Here is a 13,661-nt window from a genome sequence, read left to right as displayed (position 1 = left end):
GTTACGGCACTACGGTGGTCAAAAGAAAGTGAGACACGATATTAGGAGGTATCCCTTGCCTGTTGTTACCTCAGTGCATTACTTCGCAGGAAACAATACAGCTAATCAAAGGAGTATTTCTTATCTACACTAATAACAATTTGAATAACTCGGTTCGCATATACAATCTCAAAGAATTCTATTTACAGAAACGATCTTTGTATACATCCTACGGCCGTAACAGGCAGCCCCGTGACGATTCAGAACAAGTAGACCTCTAGTTTTCTGTTGATAGTACCTGACCGACATTTACAAGGAAAAGTATGTCAGACTCTATTGAACTCCGCGACAAAATTCACCAAGTAGAGCTCCTAACTAATGCCAGAGTTAATACGGCGTTCCGAAAGTGACAACTCTTTTCCACGTATTCCACTAATAAACGTTTTTGTGTCTTTTGTATCCGACGTGACTGGTTTAGATGGAGCAGGCGCCTGAAATCCTTTTTATGTTATGACTTTCGCATGAATCAGTAAGTTTTACGGTTTTTTGAGATGTAGTCTATAACTAAAAACCGTAAATATTTGTTTATGTGAAAAATTATACGTAAGTATTTGATTAAATTTGTTTATTTTGTCCCTTAGTTTCATAAGGCTTATTGGCCCATTAACAAAGCAAGAAGTTTCTATTAGGTTTGTCACAAGATATCCTCTTGATAATATCTGCTTATCTAATTTTATGCATTCCTTTAATCACACAAGATTGCGGTTAGTCTTACATCCAACCAGACATTCTTCATGGGTCAACATCGCATTATGCCTACATGTAATAACAGTGACTAGGAAGGTAGAGAGTGATGACCTTGGAGTAGAAACTGCCGGTAAAAACCCATTTGCCCTAGAGAAACGAAAGTATTAATTTGATTCGACGTCAGTACTTCTGTATAGAGAATGAAATAAGCTTTAGACAAATTTACTGCTATCTGGCTTAATCCGTGTACGTAAGAAAAGGAATCACGTGCTCGACAGACAGTAAAAGACTTTATAGTATGTGCGTTAATGCACCCAGTTTGTGATAAGCAGCTGGTCTCTGTCACTGGAGTCTTGATGTGCTCGCCACCAGGTCAGATGATGTAATTTTACAATTTTTCCAGCGTGTCTAAATGTCTATTTAAATCATTTGAAAAGCTCTCACTAAATATGGAAACATATAAAATGTGCACAATAAAAAACAAAAAAAAAAAAAAACAAACAATTCCAGGCTAACACCTAGAGCACATTAATAGGGCTTAGCCTTAAGTAGGAGAAAACCATTCTTAAATCTAAATAAGCATTTATAAATTCTTAAGGCTGATAATAACAAGTAAAAGAAATATTAACGAAACAGAATTCCAACTTCCAACTTCAAAAGGTACCGACCCTTTATTAAGTTTCATAGAACAGGCACCTGTACTAATTAACATTGACATCGAACGTAACAATCAGAGTAGCCATAACCTAGTGGGCACATGTCTGGGTAGCTCAGTTGGTAGAGCACATGCCCGCGAAAGGCAAAGCTCCCGAGTTCAAGGCTCGGTCCAACACACAGTTTAGATCCGCCAAGAAGTTTCATCATGTTCTTATGGATATTTCGTAACGACATTAACGGAAATATATGGCAGCAATTCAGAATTATATACACGGGATGTAACAGATATAAGATCAGATAGTTTTATATGTACCCATATGTTTTTACTTTTCCTGAGACAGTCTTCCCGCAAACACGTCACAAACATTACGACCTGGTGTCTTCTACACTGTCGTAACTGCACCTCTAAGTGGACTATGCCTGTCAGTATGGACAAACTATTTTGCGTCCACGTGATCACACTTGAACACTTAACCTGCTGCCTAGCGGAAAACCATTTATGGCTTGCTCTTCCTACATGGCTTGGAGGTACTAACATACTAACAGCAATACAAGTAATTCTTAGTTTGCAGATGAAGTCAATTCAGATGTTATGTTCTTCAGTACTGAGTCCTCAGTCACCAACAAAAATATCTGCACCCATTGCACTTAGTATATAGGATGATTCAGGCGCCCCTACCGATGTCGTTTCATGCAAGCCGCAATTCTATACCTGGCCTTGAAAAACCACACGCGAGATTTTCATGTTCTCTCGCTCGCTACGGAAAAACTACTCTTTCTACAGAAAGAATTAACGGGACTTTCTTGTAGGAAATTTGACGTAGTTAAATTTTTAGGGGAATACTGGAGGTCACAGTGTTAGAGTTATTCACGAAAAATGTACAAAAGTGACCTTCAAATGCACCTTCACCCCCACAGTCATCCGTTACCAGTCGGGATTTCTAGTATGTGGTCCGTGTCATTCCCTCCAACCACTGTATTTCCTACTACACGAACTACTCCCGATATTCGACCTTATTACGTCTCCATTGAATGGGCTATTGTATCACCAGCATAGTCGACTATTTCGTTAACGTTATTAATTACAACACACCCTGAGGGTAATGGAAGACAAACAGTTTTTGCAAACGTTATGCTAAAACTAATTATGTGTAAAATACGATACAAACATAACATTTTAAGCATAGTAATTTCATAGTCAGAAAACTTGACGAATACAATTATGTGATGTTTTATCTTAGCTGTTAAAATTCTCAAAATTGTTAGGTAAAATTTACACAGACGTCAATTTTACAATTTGTAAACGCTGCACTAAACCGGTGACGTAATAATCCGAGTCAGTAGAGACTAAAGAAGGTCTAATGTTGGAAGTAATTCGTGTAGTCCTAAATTTTTGTACATTGGCAGGAGGGAGTGTCATGGACAACATACTAGAAATCCCGGCCGGTAAGGGCTGAATGTCAGAGTAGAGAGCGTTTGAAGGTCACTTGTGTACACTTTTAAAGAATATCTCTAAAATTATGGCCTCTAGCGAAAACGTATCCCACTACAAAATTTAACTATATTATTTTTCCTACAAAGTGGGGCTGTTCATGTTTTTTGCACAGCTAATAGTTTGTGCGTAGCGAGTGTGAGAATGTTAATTCTCGCCTGTGGTTTTTGAAGGCCAACTGAAGAATTGTAGGTTGCATAAAATGACATCGGTAAGGGCAACTGAATCTCCGTGTATGTATTACTGCAGATTTGCGCTCTAACAAAACCACAGTTTAGGCACACTACACAAAGGAAACAAAACAAAAATTCGGAGTAGGTATTAAAATCCATGGAGAAGAAAAATAAAAGTTTGAGGTTCACCGATGACATTGTAATTCTGTCAGAGACAGCAAAGGACTTTGAAGAGCAGTTGAATGGAATGGACAGTGTCTTGAAAGGAGGATATAAGATGAACATCAACAAAAGCAAAACGAGGATAATGGAATATAGTCGAATCAAGTCGGGTGATGCTGAGGGAATTAGATTAGAAAATGAGACACTTAAAGTAGTAAAGGGGTTTTGCTATTTGGGGAGCAAAATAACTGATGGTGGTCGAAGTAGAGAGGATATAAAATGTACACTGGCAATGGCAAGAAAAGCGTTTCTGAAGAAGAGAAATTTGTTAACATCGAGTATAGATTCAAGTGTCAGGAAGTCGTTTCTGAAAGTATTTGTGTGGAGTGTAGCCATGTATGGAAGTGAAACATGGACGATAAATAGTCTGGACAAGAAGAGAATAGAAGCTTTCGAAATGTGGTGCTACAGAAGAATGCTGAAGATTAGATGGGTAGATCACATAACTAATGAGGAGGTATTGAATAGAATTGGGTAGAAGAGGAGTTTGAGGCACAACTTGACAAGAAGAAGGGACCGGTTGGTAGTTCATGTTCTGAGGCATCAAGGGATCACAAATTTAGCATTGGAGGGCAGTGTGGAGGGTAAAAATCATAGAGGGAGACCAAGAGATGAATACACTAAGCAGATTCAGAAGGACGTAGGTTGCAGTAAGTACTGGGAGATGAAGAGGATAGAGTAGCATGGAGAGCTGCATCAAACCAGTCTCAGGATTGAAGACCACAAGAACAACAACAACAACACATATGACGTGGTAAATGGTAGGATTGCCGGTAATATTGGTAGCATTGGTAGAGAAAGAAACATAAATGAATATGCAAGAGGAAAGGTGGAAGCTTACTTCTTCTCTTTTTTTGTTTTGCTCATAATTAGAACCGCACGTCATTCAGTGTTTGTGGATTGTGTGTTTTGGGTTCTTATGCCATAGAAAGTGCGTTTCATAAGTAATATAAATTAGTTGATCTCTTAACTAGTGCGCTTTTATGTAACGAAGCATTTACTTTTGATGCACTGTGTATGTGTATGTGTACGTGTGTGTGTGTGTGTGTGTGTGTGTGTGTGTGTGTGTGTGTTTGGGAGAGTAAAATGTATGTGCATCAAAAATTCTTCATCACGATCAAGGGCAAGAAGAGTTTCCTGTTATTATTGGTAAATGCGATAGTTGTTTATGAATAACAGAAACGTGTTTTACATAACTTCGATGAAGCATTGAAGCGATGTTTGATATATTTTTACATTGCGTCTTTTTTTAACATTTTTTTAGAGGAAATTGCGTTTTCTAGCGCTATGTGATAAATCTGTATTTATCTCTTTATTTTTACTACAACATTCGCCTGTTTCACGTTGCAAATCAACAACTTTCGAATAAAACCCGAATTAAACACTGCCAATTTGAATTTTATTATAAACACTGTTTATTTATAAGTAACAGACCGGATGATAACTATGTAATATCAAAAATGTTCCTTGGGTTACATGGCCCTTTATATATCCTCACTCAGTTTCTAGACCGTTCACTGCCTCTGGTTCTTAGGGGAATCTAGTAAGACACTGTACAAAAAGCAACTTTGTGAGATAACGCCCGATGGGTACGTATCGCACCTAACGTACAGGTTACGCGCATACAACCCTAACTGACCAAAGCCACTAGGAAAACTACCACACCCTACAGTTACTTATGACAGTCTACAGTAGCCTATGGTAGTTTTACAACTCTGATTACTTGTTCATGTACAATATGCTGTTTGAGTAATGACCCACTGGAGACTCAGTGAATGTTCAGACAAACAATAGGACGCTGGTAGTGTGTGAAAGAAAGTCCAGATTGTGCGTAGTTCAAAGGAGGTTACTAGTTCCAACATTTTCTTTATAACTGGGAAATAGCTTAGTCACAACAGAGGCATGGGAACAGAGTTAATTCAGGTTAAATACGTACCAAAGAAAAAAATACGAGTGGCAAGTGTGCGTAAGGATGCATGTGTTAATGTGCGTACAAAACATAGTGGATGACTTCATAGACATGTACAGTCTATCTAAGCCATACACAGTGAAAATGCTCAACTCCCTGAAGCGTGACTGGCCAACGGCCTTGACTCCCGTCAGATCACCGAAGTTATGCGCTGTCGGGCTGGGCTAGCTCTTGGATGGGTGACCGTCCGGTCTGCCGAGAACTTCTGGCAAGGGGGACGCACGAGGCCCTTGTGAGGCAAACTGTGAGTTACTTGACCGAGAAGTAGCGGCTCCGGTCAGGAGAGTGATGTGCTGACTAGATGCCCCTCCGTATCCGCATCCAGTGACGCCTCTGCGCCGAGATGATGACACGGTGGCCGGTCGGTACCGTTGGGCCTTCCAAGACCTGTTCGGACTGAGTTCAGTTTAGTTTGAAGAGTGACTCTGGCTGATATCGCATATTATTCTTACTGCTAGCTTCTGTGCAATCAGTAGTTTCTTTCTAAATGAGTGACCATAGAATGTTATTTCAAGTATGACTTACTGGCAGAAATGCAAATTACGTTAGGAGGTTCATTTATTTGTTTGCACATGAAATGTTTGTGGGATTCTATTTGTTGTACACAACAAAATGTAGCGTGTTTCCTCAAAATTGAGGCAGAGACCACTAACCACTTAATAAGTGTTTGAAAAACATTAACCTTGATGAAGTTTGCTGTGTAATGTTAAACATTCATAGACTTGTATGTCTCAGTGTTTACGTGCATGGGATAGGAGGGGGCGGGGGGGAGGAGAGGGGGCGGAGGAGAATTTCCAGGAGAGACAGAGATTGCGTGGATGTGTGTGTCTGCGAGTATGATGGAAGAGTCGGCATCGACCAGCAATGAAGAGAAAGGAAATACCTCGCTGGCTCTCACGTGACCTCCTTCTGTGTGCTAGGACGGGCAGAGTGGGAACAAGTTAGCGGGAGTCTACCGGGACCACCCGGGCTGAGCCGCCGTTCATCCGACAATCGTGGCGCGTCCGGGGGCGAATCTTAGCGCCGCCCTAATCCGGAAGGCTACAGCTGGGAATAGCCGAACGAAAGGTCGTTAACGGCCGGGCCGCCAATTCTTGCCTCAAATTGGAAGTCCTCGAGCGGCTCCTCCCCCACGCGGGGGCGGCCGATTTAATTAATGCCGGGTGGCCGAGGCGCCTGGGGACACGCGGGGGCGGCCGCCCAGTGGCCCCCTCTCTGGGGCACAGTGGGGGCACGCGTCTCCGCCCGCCCCCTCCCCCCCACCCCAGGGGCCGTGCGCTCTTTCCGGCAGGCGGGAGAGGTGGCGACGGTCAAGTGGCAGACGCACTGCATCGGAGAAGCGTACGCACTGCCACCTACATCTCTCAGAAGTACAGGGTGTCCGAAAAGTCTTTCCCTGATTACATAATTTGATAACTCAGGCTAGAAGTAAGATACAAATATGAAACTGGTGCACCCTTGATAGCACGTAGCACATCTAGGCGATATTCAGTTTCCGTCCACACATTAGCCAACATCACTGGAGGGATCGATTCAACGACTGTGGTTATCCGTTGCCGCAGGGTTTCAAGATCTGGTACACGTGTTCGGTAGACCTCGTCCATAAAAAGAGGTCTAATGGGGTTATGTCAGGAGAGCGTGGAGGCCAAACCGTTGGCCCATGACGACCAATCCATCGCCCAGGAAAGGTCATATAGAGATAGGCACGTCCGTCCAAACCCCAATGAGGCGGTGCACCGTCTTGCTGAAACAAGACATCGGGGTGATGCTGAAGCAGCTGAGGAACAGCATACAGTTGCAACATGTCCAGATACATTGCGGATGTGATGGTAGCCTCAGCGAAGAAGAATGGCCCGATAATTAGATCGTGCAATAGCGCGCACCAAACATTCACCTTTGGACTGCCTCTGGTGCACTCCATGAACTCGCCAGGGGGTTGTGAACCACATTATGGCGATTCACTACTCCACTGACAAAAATGGTCGCTTCGTCGAAAAAGGCAGTTAACCATCATCGTCCTCAATACGTGATAGCATTTCGACCGCAAAGTCATATCGACGTGTACTGTCATTGGGCATCAAGGCCTGAACGATTTGCACTTTTTATGTACGAAACAATAAATGTTTGTGTAAAATGTCATGGAGAGAGCTTCTTGGCATCTATAATTCAAGTCAGGCCCTGCGCTCCGATTTCTTCGGACTTCGCAGAAAAGACAGCCTTACAGCTTCCACCATGTCTGCTGAGGTTCTTGGTCGACCAGACCTCGGAAGGTCAGCAACCGATCCTGTATTCTTGAACCTCTCATAGCAGGCTTTAATGCTCTTCCAAATGTTGTCTGGAAGTGCCTCTGCAGTGTGGTTGGTGATCGTGTCTCATGGTACCACAGGACACACTGTGCCTTCTCCTAATTGGTTAACATGGCTTCTTGGGCACTGCACCTCATCCACTACTTACGTATTGCGAACCTAAAACAGATAAAAAAAACTTTGATAGTTGTAAACAATTCGACACAAGTTTCATATTTGTATCTTACTTCTAGCCTGAATTATCACTTTATGTAATCAGGGAAAGACTTTTCGGACACCCTGCACAGCTGTCTTTTTGTATGATCAAATCGGCTGCGTGTAGGCAAGACGGTCAAGAGCAGAGGTGACAGTATATGGGATTCAGCGTTAGTTCGAACGCAGAACAGAGTTAATATTGGTAGGTACGTATGTGCAGTACAAGACGTAACCATGATAACTGAAGGGCTTATTTCAATAGTGGTGCAAGTCCATTTTTGTTCATTCTGAGATACACAGTCCTAAAGTTAAAAGATCGCTGAAAAATCTGCAGTTGAGATACCAGAAATATTCAAGTACATATGCTTGAATATATATACAGAGGGGTCCAAAAAATGTATCAATTTTTTAAAAGTTCATAGCCGGCAAACTAATTGACGGAGTTGTCTTTGGTAGTGTAATAGTTTGTAATTCCGGCAATCGCCACACAAGCGTTGTATAGCGTTGTTTTCTTTTGTCAGGCGACAGTCGCCAGATAGCCAGTGTTTTGTTCTTAGTTGCACCTAGTTACTCGAGTAAACATGGCTGGCGCAAGGCTTAAATTCGCTGAAAGGAAGTCAGTTCTGAAGTGGTATTTTAAGTACGAAAACATTAATGAGGTTCAACGGCAATGGCGAAATGAGTATCAAACAGAGCCACCGACACGTTTAACGATTCGAAGCCGAAGGCTGTGTTAAAGATGAACACAAACGACGATCTGGACGACCTGTAACAGTAACAAGTCCAGCTAACTTCCGTCGTGTGTTACAACAATTCACTCGCTCACCACAGAAGTCTGTGAGACAGTGTGCCCTTGAAACTAGAGTGAGTCGCTCAAGTGTTCGGCGAATTTTGAAGACAGCGAAGTGGAAGTGCTACATCCCACGATTGCTACACGCAATGAGCGAAGACGACCGAGATGCGAATTTTAATGGTGACCATTTCGAACACCTACAGCGATATCTTCAAGTTGGACTTTAAGCTACACTTTCACCAAAAATGAGACAACTCCGTCACTTAGTTTGCAAGTTATCGACTTTTAAACAGTGGATACATTTTTTGGACCCCTCTATATATATGTATATATATACTTGAATATTTCTGGAATCTCAACTGCAGATTTTTCAGCGCTCTTTTAACTTTAGGACTCTGTATCTCAGAATGAACAAAAATGGACTTGTGCCACTATTGAAATAAGGCCTTCAACTGTAAGTCAGAAGTGTTCTGTAACAACACTGTAAAGTGTAGCTCACTGATTTGAAGGCGACAGTAATGCAGTATCTGATCAAAAGTATTCGGAAACCTGTTATCGCACATTAAAATGCGATGCTTCGTAAGCGGCGACACAGTCGCGGGTTAGGACAGTGATCCGAGTAATATCGAATAAATTTCTTCTATTTCCGTCCATGATTGCAAGACTTTTGGTCCTTTGGATACTGGTTTCGGTCAGCAATGACTGATTTGAAGATGTTTATTCCTGACAACCGGTAGTCGAAGAATCAAAAGTTTTGTGATCATTGACCGAAGTAAAAGAAATTTATTGCAAAAAGGAATGTGTTCATCCTACGCCTTTATGACGGCCTCAGCTCTCCAGAGTCGTTATCAACAAGGATTCTGAATGTCTGTGAAGGAATGGCATCGCATTCTTCCCCAAGAGCATAATAAGGAGAAGATAGCTACGTTGGACGCTGGGATAAGAGCGAACTCGAAGTTCTAACTCAACCCAAAGATCTTCCATGTGGTTCAGGGCGGAATTTTGGACAGGCCAGTCCATTTCAGAAATGTTATAGTCCACAAGCAATTACCTCAAATACGCTGCTTTATGGCAGGGTGCCTTGAGGTGGTTATACAATAATCGTTTCTGAACTATTCATCTTTTCTCGTAGAAGAATGATAACAGCCACAATCCTTTCTAAGCTTTTCTTGTTACTTAAGCAGCCAGTTTCGACCCTTTATGCCTCTATGACTCTAATGAGGTATCGAAATTGGTTGCTTAAATAATAGAAAAATTAAGAATAATTACACCCGTTACTACCCTTTTTCTATGACCTATTGATCAGCCGCAGTTCCCCCTGGGCGTCTAAGATGAATCTACAATAACTAAATATTCCTCTATTATCCGCAGTCCACAGTCCGCAGTAAAATGTGTTCATATGCTCCGTTTTCATAGGCGCAGTAAGGAGACCACAACCTAGTCACGGGAAACACCCCGATATCTGAAACCATATCCTCGGTATTTCGCTATTTGCACTACACAGGTAACTTTCTCCAGGCGTTCGTCAACCGAAAAAGTTTCCATCGGATTGCTACAAAGATAACGTGATCTATCACCCCACATCACTCATTTTCAGTCATTCATTCTCCACTGGGATCTCTCATTACACCACCTCAGGTGTTACTTAGCAGTGACAATAGAAATTTGTTGCTTAAGAGTAACTGCTGAACACTTGTACACCTGTGCTTTTTCATTCCCTATGCGTAGTAATTGTGCTAGCTGGATTGCTCTTGGCCCTCCGGAACTCGGGACTGATTCCCTCTGCTGCTTTCATACGATTTTTTACAACTAATCTCTGCTATATTCGACGCTTCCTGTTCTCAATAAATGAGGTCTGTCTAGTATTCGCAGGGTGCGGCAGAGTTCATAGCGTAATTTGAATTGCGTAGTACAATGACGTACTGCAGGAATGCGCGCCAGCTCGTGCCGCATTCGTGTACTAATGAGCTGCCATTTCGAGTGCGACAGGGATATGGAGCGGTGGAGTGCACAGTATCGTGCCTTTGCTGTTGAAAGTTGTTTCAAGAGTAACGACTCTGTTATTGCTACCCAGCGTCTATTTCGACTACATTTCAACTTGGGACGTCATGGGAAAGTTCCAGATGGACGGACCATTGTGGGGTGGGTACGTGCATTTCGAACAACAGATTGAGTTGGGTCGTTTTGGGGCAGGAGACCAGACAGCGAGGTCATCGGTCTCGTCGGATTAGGGAAGGACGGGGAAGGAAGTCGGCCGTGCCCTTTCAAAGGAACCATCCCGGCATTTGCCTCGAGCGATTTAGGGAAATCACGGAAAACCTAAATCAAGATGGCCGGACGCGGGATTGAACTGTCGTCCTCCCGAATGCAAGTCCGGTGTCTAACCACTGCGGAAAAACAGGTTCTGTTTGCAATGGCAACCCGGGAAGAAGAGAAAGAACTGTGCGGACGCCAGAAGCGTGGAAAATATTCGTGCTGAACTACTGCTTAGCCCAAAAAGATCTGCTCGTCGTCATGCGCAAACTGTGCATATGTCCGATCGCTTATTGAGGAAAATATTGCACGAAGATCTCCATTCTCACCTATATAAGCAGCAGATTGTTCAGGAAATGAAGCCTCGAGATTGTGTTTCAGGCGAAACATTCTGCTTAACCATGCGTGATCTCCTTCGCCAAAATCCACAAATGTTGCACACCATCCTGATGTCAGGTGAAGCTCATTTCGAGTTATGTGGTTCAGTGAATAAACAGAATTGCCTTATTGGAGTGATGTAAACCCACATGAACTGCACATCAAGCCCTTGCACAGTTCTCGTGTCACAGTGCGCTGAGGAGTTGCTTCCTTTGGGATTATTAGCCCTTACTTCTTTGAGGATGATAGTGGTGTGGCTGTAACTGTCACCAGTGAACGCTATCTAAAACAAATGCAAGACTTCATTCTTCCCCAATTAGGTATGGTCAATGTGGATGTGAAACAATTATGGTTTCAACAAGCCGAGTGACGTCGCATACAGCCAGAATTTGCATGGATTTCTTGCGACAGACGTTTCCCGGTAGAGTAATTTCCCGTTTTGGTGACAGTTCCTGGCCCCCTCGCTCACCTGACCTTTCATGTGCAGACTTTTTCCTTTGCGACTACCTGAGGCAAGAAGTGTTCCGAACACGTTGTGCCACCATTCCTGAGTTGAAGGATCACATCAGAACTGCCGTCGGCAATGTTCCAGGAAATACGTTACGCCGAGTTATGGAAAGAATCCAAGTCCGCCTAGATGAATGTGTTGTGCCGAGGGGGCATCATTTGACAGGAATCATATTCAAAAACTAATCCACGCAATGGATAATGACTTACACGTTAGTAAATGGCATACCTTTAACTATTAATTGACATAAGAGGTAATAAATAAATTACAGTTACTGCCTGATGGTGTGTTTTAATATCCTACTACACTACTGGCCATTAAAATTGCTACACCACGAAGATGACGTGCTACAGACGCGAAATTTAACCGACAGAAAGAAGATGCTGTGATATGCAAATGATTAGCTTTTCAGAACATTCACATAAGGTTAGCGCCTGTGGTGACACCTGCAACGCTTCGACGTGAGGGAAGTTTCAAACCGATTTCTCATGCACAGACAGCAGTTGACCGGCGTTGCCTGTGAAACGTTGTTGTTATGCCTCGTGTAACGAGAAGAAATGCATACCATCACGTTTCCGACTTTGATAAAGGTCAGATTGTAGCCTATCGCAATTGCGGTTTATCGTATCGCGACACTACTGCTCGCGTTGGTCGAGATCCGATGACTGTTGGCAGAATATGGAATCGGTGGGTTCAGGAGGGTAATACGGAACATTGTGCTGGATCCCAGCGGCCTCGTATCACTAGCAGTAGAGATGACAGGCATCTTATCCGCATGGCTGTAACGGATCGTAGAGTCACATCTCGATCCCTAGTCAACAGATGGGGACGTTTGCAAGATAACAACCATCTACACGAACAGTTCGACGACGTTTGCAGCAGTATGGACCATCAGTTGGAGACCATGGCTGCGGTTACCCTTGACGCTGCACCACAGACAGGGACGCCTGCGATGGTGTACTCAACGACGAACCTGGGTGCACGAATGGCAAAACGTCATTTTATAGGATGAATCTAGGTTCTGTTTACAGCATCATGATGGTGGCATCCGCGTTTGACGACATCGCGGTGAACGCACATTGGAAGCGTGTATTCGTCATCGGCATACTGGCGTATCACCCGGCGTGACGGTATGGGGTGCCATTGGTTACACGTGTCGGTCAGCTCTTGTTCGCATTGACGGCACTTTGAACAGTGCACGTTACATTACAGATTTCTTAAGACCCGTGGCCTTACCTTTCATTCGATCCCTGCGAAACCCTACATTTCAGCAGAATAATGTTGCAGGTGTTGTAGGGCATTTCTGGATACAGAAAATGTTCGACTGCTGCTCTGTCCAGCACATTCTCCAGATCTCTCACCAATTGCAAACGTCTGGTCAATGGTGGTCGAGCAACTGGCTCGTCACAATACGCCAGTCACTACTCCTGTTGAACTGTGGTATCGTGTTGAGGCTGCATGGGCAGCTGTACCTGTAAACGCCATCCAAGCTCTGTTTGACTCAATGCCCAGGCTTATCAAGGCCGTTATTACGGCCAGAGGTGGTTGTTCTGGGTACTAATTTCTCAGGATCTATGCATCCAAATTGCGTGAAAATATAATCACATGTCAGTTCTAGTGTTTTACATTTGTACAATGAATATTCGTTTATCATCTGCATTTCTTGTTGGTGTAGAAATTTAAATGGCCAGTAGTGTATAATGCTGTGGTTGCTTCTATACTGACGATACAAAACTCAGCGCCTCCTTTTGTACTGGTGGTTCCGTCTACCGCAACGTCTGGTGGGCTGTTACGCATTGCATGGGGTGTCCGTCCGAGGCAACTGTCTCAGCGGCCTAGAGGTCCACCGATCGCTGTTCGGCGTTGCATGTCCCGATCGCGGCCCCCTCGGCAGCCCCTGGCCGTGGAAGAGAGATATCCTACGGCGACGACTCAGGCAAGAACACGGCACCTGCTGATACGACACGAAAACATCGAAGGGCTTAGACC

This window comes from Schistocerca americana, chromosome 2 (assembly GCF_021461395.2).
Source record: "Schistocerca americana isolate TAMUIC-IGC-003095 chromosome 2, iqSchAmer2.1, whole genome shotgun sequence".
NCBI lineage: Eukaryota > Metazoa > Arthropoda > Insecta > Orthoptera > Acrididae > Schistocerca > Schistocerca americana.
The sequence above is the reverse complement of the archived record's forward strand: the minus strand, read 5'-3'. Positions refer to the sequence as shown.